Source organism: Peromyscus maniculatus, chromosome 3 (assembly GCF_049852395.1).
Source record: "Peromyscus maniculatus bairdii isolate BWxNUB_F1_BW_parent chromosome 3, HU_Pman_BW_mat_3.1, whole genome shotgun sequence".
Classification (NCBI taxonomy): Eukaryota; Metazoa; Chordata; class Mammalia; order Rodentia; family Cricetidae; genus Peromyscus; species Peromyscus maniculatus.
In genome coordinates, this window is record NC_134854.1 from 113,303,712 (window position 1) to 113,310,518 (window position 6,807).

The following is a 6,807-nucleotide window of genomic DNA, read 5'->3' on the forward strand; positions in this document are numbered from 1 at the left end:
CTGGGATTAAAGGCTTGCTTACTGGGATTAAAGGGGTGATGAGTCACCATGCTTGGCTGTATCCTTGAACACATGGATTTCTGCCTCTGGAATGCTAGGATTAAAGGCATGTGCTACCACTGCCTATCCTTTATGTTTAATATTGTGGCTGCTCTGTCTTTGACCCCAGATAAGTTTATTAGCATGCACAATATTGGGGGGAATACAATACCACATTGGGGTTTGGTTCTGGTGATAGAAGCCAGGGTCTTTCATGTGCTAGACAAGTCCTCAGCTATTCAGCTGTGAGTGCATGTGCGCACACTCATACTTTCGTATACATACATACACACACACACACACACACACACACACACACACACACACACACCACTCCAGCTTTGCATCACAGTCCTTTGGAGTCATTGAGCCTCATTCCTGTACAACCAGGTTCCATTCTAATACACTCACTGTTCAGGATCTCTTGCTGGCCATGGACACAGCTGTGGCTCGGGTTAGACTCTCTCATGTTCAGCCATTGTGCCCAGCATGCCAGGGGTTCTAGTTGTGGCTCCTCCTACCAAACACAGACCAGGCATTGGGCACCAGCCACTATACCACAGTGAGATATTCCAGTAGGTAGCTCTTCATAGCTATTGCTGCAAACATCACATCATTCTTGGACTAATTTCCTTGCTGCTGTTGTTTTGTTTTTGTTTTTCGAGACAGGGTTTTTCTGTGTCGATTTGTGCCTTTCCTGGAACTCACTCTGTAGCCCAGGCTGGCCTCGAACTCACAGAGATCCACCTGCCTGCCTCCCAAGTGCTGGGATTGAAGGCCTGCGCCACCACCACCCGCTTGAGAACAAGTTTTTAAACATGTGAGTCTGTGGGGAACATTTCACATTCAGATCCTAACCTACCCGACCGGATGGCTGTAATGTCTGTGATAGCAGCAGCTCAGGTCTCAGCAGCCACTGCCACTAGTGCCTGATACCTGTTCGTCCTTTCCTGGCTTAGGCTACCAGGAGCTGACTTAAGCCACCTGCAGATGACTTCCTCAATAGAACTGTGGGGACCTCTTGGCCAGCAGGAAGCCTCCAGGCCAAAGAGCCCTAGCCACACTCGGCTGGACTGCTGTTTCACATCGCCACCTTGTGGCAGAAAGGAAAGCAACAGCGTTATAGAGCAGGCTTGGCTCCTCCTCCTAGTTTCAGAGAAAGCATTGGATAGTCCTGGGTCTAGTGATAAAGAGGAGGTTTTAGGATATTAAACGAATTCTGTCTTATGTGAAGCTTGGGTTTCTGAAGCCTGTGCATAAAACTCAAATTCCATTATAGTTAACTTTTCATTGAAATTTACCCTTAAATTACCATCACAGAAAGTAGGAGCTGATAAAATGTGGATGCTGAATGACCCAAGAGATGGATACGCTAAGTATAGGTTTTAGGATGGTAATTCAATGTACCTTTAGGAGTTGGGGGCCTTAATGGGAACTCCTTGGACCATATGGCAATATGCCCTTGAAAAGAATTGGTAGACCTCCCACCCAGTCTCTTTCTTCATTTTTCACTTTTCAGATCACAATGCTAGTTGTTTGATCCATACCCTCATGCCATGATGTACTGTCCTTTGGACTACTCATCCCTGGAGAGCAGCCTCCAGAGGCATGGGCCAAGATATCTATCTATCTATCTATCTATCTATCTATCTATCTATCTATCTATTTTTATTTTGTGGTTTGCCTACAAGCATGTTTGTGCACCATGTGAATTCAGTACCCACAGAGGCCAGAAGAGGATGTTGGATACCCTGGGACTGGATTTACAGATGATTAGGAGCCATCCTGTGTGGTGTTGGTTGTTTCTTACTCTTTTGGAGGGCCCACCACCCAGCTCCCAAATAAATCACACATAGAGGCTCATTCTTTCCTTTTTTTTTTTTTTTTTTTTTTCCTTTTTTTTCGAGACAGGGTTTCTCTGTGTAGCTTTGCGCCTTTCCTGGGACTCACTTGGTAGCCCAGGCTGGCCTCGAACTCACAGAGATCCGCCTGGCTCTGCCTCCCAAGTGCTGGGATTAAAGGCGTGCGCCACCACCGCCCGGCTAGAGGCTCATTCTTAATTATGAATGTCCAGCATTAGCTTGGCTTGTTGCTTGCTAGTTTTCCTTAACTTAAATTATCCCATATACCTTTTGCCTCCTGGGCTTTTCCCATTCTCTTATTTCTGTAAATCTTACTCTTACTTCGTGGTTTGCTGGGTGGCTGGTCAGTGGAGTCTTCCTCCTTCTCTAGCTACTCTTCCTTTTCTCCTCCCAGATTTCTCCTTCTGTATACTCTCTGCCTGCCAGCCCTGCCTATTTCTCTCTCCTGCCTCACTATTGGCCATTCAGTTCTTTATTAGACCACTGGGCATTTTAAACAGGCAAAGTAACACAGCTTCACAGAGTTAAACAAATGTAACACAAACAAAAGCAATATACCTTAAAATAATATTCTACACCTGTGGGTAATAGGATTTGAAGCTGGATCCTCTGGAAGAGCAGCCTCTTAATCACCGAGCCATCTCTCTAGCTCCTCTCTCTTTTAAAAATTTAGTTTCATATTTCAAAACTATGTTTTATGTGTGGGTATATGCTAGTGAGTGCAGCTACCCATAGAGCCCAGAAGAGGGCGCCAGATCCTTTGGGGTTAGTGTTAAAGGCCATTGTGAGCTGTTTGGTGTGGGTGCTGGGAACCAAACTCTGCAAGAGCTGTATGTGCTCTTAACTACTGAGCCATCTCTCCAGTGCCAAGCATTCCCCATTTATTAGTTAATTTCTTCAGGTATTTTTGTATAATAATGGAAAACTAACAAATACATTGTCCTTAATAAATAAAAATAAAAAGTTGGGGCTGGAGAGATGGCTTAGAGGTTAAGAGCACTGACTGCTCTTCCAGAGGTCCTGAGTTCAATTCCCAGCAACCACATGGTGGCTCACAACCATCTATAATGAGATCTGGTGCCCTCTTCTGGCATGCAGGCATACATGCAGGCAGAACACTGTATACATAATAAATCAATCAATCTTTAAACCAAAAAAAAAAAAAAAAAGAAAAAGAAAAAGAAAAAATTAACAGTTAAACTTTTTCCTCTTTTAAGTTTGCCTATGGCTTTGCTTTTCCTCAGTGAAAATTAGGTGTACTTTGAAGGGACCTGTGGGAAAGTTATGTATTAAAGTTCCCCCTTTCCTTTCCCTCTCTCTTTTGATTTTTTGTTTTGTTTTGTTTTTTGAGACAAGGTTTCTCTGTGTAGCCCTGGCTGTTCTGGAACTCACTCTGTAGATCAGGCTGGCCTCAAACTCAGAGATCTACTCTTTTGATTTCTTGCAAGATATGACACAACTGTACTGAGCCCCTGTCAGTGGTCATAGCTCAGGAGTGAGGTTCTCAATGGAAGGAGTAGTCATTTAGCCTCTCACATAGCCAGCCACATGAGGCACCTGTCCTAACGGGCTCTCTATTGCTATAATGAACACCATGACCAAAAGTAACTTGGGGAGGAAAAGATTTATTCGGCCTACATGCTCCTATAATGGTCCATAATTTAAGGAAATTAGAGCAAAAACTCAAGGCAAGAACTGAAGCAGAGACCATGGAGGAATGCTGCTTACTGGTTTGCTCAATCTGCTTTCTTAGGCAATCCAGTTGTGGCACCACCCAAGCCCGAAGTGAGCTGAGTCCTCCCACATCAATCATTAATCAAGAAAATGCCCCGTAGACTTGACAACAGGACAATCTGATGAAGGCAATTCCTTAGTTGATATTTCTTCTTCTCATATCTGTCTAGGTTTGTGTCCAGGAGATGAAAACTAAATAGTACACATGTTATCTCCCATCTGCCCTTTCTAGATGTGGAAAGTGAATCTCAGCGAAGGTCTGTAATTCTTGAAAATGACAGTTAGTGGCCTCTGCCCAGGCCCCTGACTCTGATCCCTAGAGATATCACAGCATGTTCTTTGTTTGAGTTTGGACCAAGCATTTTGGGAGTCTGCCAGATGAGGGCCTATTAGGAGAGAGGAGTCAGGGACATGTCCGGGGAGCCATGCTGGACTTTGTTCCTGTGACTCTTCACAAAGAGCAGAAAGTCGTGTGCCAATCAGCTTTCCTTTACCGAACACTTGGAGTCATCAGCTTAGAGCGAAGACGGGTTCACTGAGCCCAGGTTTTTAGAGGTTTCAATCCATGGACACTGCACATGGCTGCGCTGTTTGTGGGCCTGTGGTGAGGCAGTGAGTGCTGATGGGAATACATTGAGGGGACGGCTGCTCATCTCACAGGCTTTGAAGTAAAGGATAGTTGAGAGAGGTGAGGGTCTCAGAATGTCTTCCATGGGCATGCTCCCCAAGGACCTCACTTCCTCTCGCTTGCTCTCAAGTCTTAAATGTTCCACTTCTTCCCAGTAGTACAACAGGCTGGGCCAAGCCTTCCCCACTTGAGATCCCAATCCCAACAGCACAACAGACAGAACTAGGAAGAGCTTCTGGGGAGGCTGTTTCTCGGGGATGAGCCAGGGCGGCAAAGTATAACGGGGGTGGGGATGCTCTGGGCTGGAAGTGGGAGGATATGATAAGATTAATCCTTTTTAAATTATTTGATTATGTGGGTTCTCTCTCTCTCTTTCTCTCTGTATGTATGTATATATGTATGTGTGTGTGGTACCTGCAGAGGCCAAGAGTGGGCATCAGATCCCCCTGTAAATGGAGTTACAGACAGTTAAGAGCCACCATGTGGGTGCTGGGAACTAAATCCTAGTTCTCTAGAAGAGCAGCCAGTGCTTTTTTTATTTTTGACAGGGTTTCTCTGTGTAGTTTTGGTGCCTGTCCTGAATCTCGCTCTGTAGACCAGGCTGGCCTCGAACTCACAGAGATCTGCCTGGCTCTGCCTCCCGAGTACTGGGATTAGAGTGCTTTTTAACTGCTGAGTTTAGTCTTGAGATCCCCTAGGACACACACTTCCGAGCACATCTGTGGGGTGTTTCCAGGAAGGTTTGACTGAGGAGGGAAGACCTTATGCCATGAGCTGGTCTCCTGGACCAAATGAAAGGGAGAAAACAAGCTGAGTTCCAGCATTCATCTCCCTTTGCTTCTGATTGTGGATGTGATGTGAACAGCTGCTTCACGCTCCTGCCGCCACGCCTTCACCACCCTGAGGGACCACACCCTCAAACTGTAAGCCAAGATAAACTCTTCCTTCTTTAACTTGCTTTTGTTGGGTATTTTGCCATAGCAACAGAAAAGGTAACTAATTCAAGGGTCAAATGCTGGGGAGCCATCATGTGCCAGCTGGGTGAGCTTGGTAGCAACAGAAGGCTATGGAGACATCCCAACCCTCCAAAAGCTTGCTCAGGCCACTCAGAGCATGCAGCTCTCTGGTTCTCGTGCAGAGGAGGATCACTTGTCTTTAGGTGGCTGCACCAGCATGGCTCCAGCTCTCTCTCGGGTGCACAATGCAGGAGTGACAGTTTCTTGAGCAGCTGTCATGAAGATAGTGTGACATTTGGAAGTCCAGGTGCTTGGTGGGTCCAAGTCCTGTGGTGCTGTGTCCACCAGGGACGTGCTGAGCAGCTGGGAAGCTGAGTGGTCTCTCCAGGCTCCCTCTCCCGCTTCTGCTGGAGTCACCAGAATCCAATCATTAGAGCCACAGCCTCACAACTTAATCTAATCACTCCCCTATGCCCCACCTCCAAACACCAGGGTTGAATAAAATTTCCACTCTGTCACTAATACTATGAACAGAAAACTTTGGAGGCCAAATCCAGTGTTTAGGGGGACAAGTCACATTCAAACCATATAAAAACCCTCTGGATTGAGAGTGAGGGAGAGCTGGGTTTCCAGAGAGGATGCTGGGCCAGCAATCCCACCAGCACCCAGCCCCATCATCTAGGTTTCTAGATATCAGCTCTTCCCTGACAACTGATTCATCTCCATGGCCAGAGGCAAGATAGTGAGACTCTGCCTAAGTTGATGGGTTTGGTCAGCCCGTGGGGACAGTCCCTTCCTGAAGAGGACAGATACTATGGTGGGGGATTTGAAAGTCTGGTGTATAGAGGGAATTGTTCCAACTTTCCTGGCACTGAGCCCATTGGAACTTTCCCAGAACTGCACACACTTTTCCTCTAAAACATTGTAATTTCTTATCAGTTGATAGCAGTCCAAATTCAGGGAGAGTTCATTGTACAAAGTCACTGTGAACAATAGTCTTGGGCTTTTCTTGCCGATGTCATTCCAATCACACTATCTGCCTCCTGTCGGTCAGCTAGTGCGTTGCACACAGTGGCTTTCAATCAGTGTTCAAGTTCACAGCACATTTGCGGATTGGAGTGGGGTTTGAATTGGGACCTTTCACTCATCCCAAGAAAGAGTCAATTGAGGTAACTGACTTGCCCAAGAACACTCAGGAGTGGGTGGCCCATCTGGGAGTCCCCAACCTCTGCTCAGTGTTGTTAGAGATGGGTCTGGGGTCCCGAGAAAGTAACTGCACAATCCAAAGTATTTCAGCAAGCAAAAAGGTTTACTTCTGCAGCAGGAGGCATAGCCACGTTGACTCAAGCAGACAAGCACACCCAGTGGGAGTCCCTCTGGGTCCTGTGCTTCACTCTGAGTAGTCATAATTTATTTTCTTTTTAATTATGAGTCTCTGTGTGGGCAAACATATGTGAGTGCAAATGTCTGTGGAAGCCAGAGGCGTTGGATCCCCTTGAAGCTGGAATTCCAGCAGGTTGTGAGCCCCCTGATACAGATGAAGGGAATCAAACTTCAGTCCTCTACAAACGCAGTGCGTGTTCTTAAC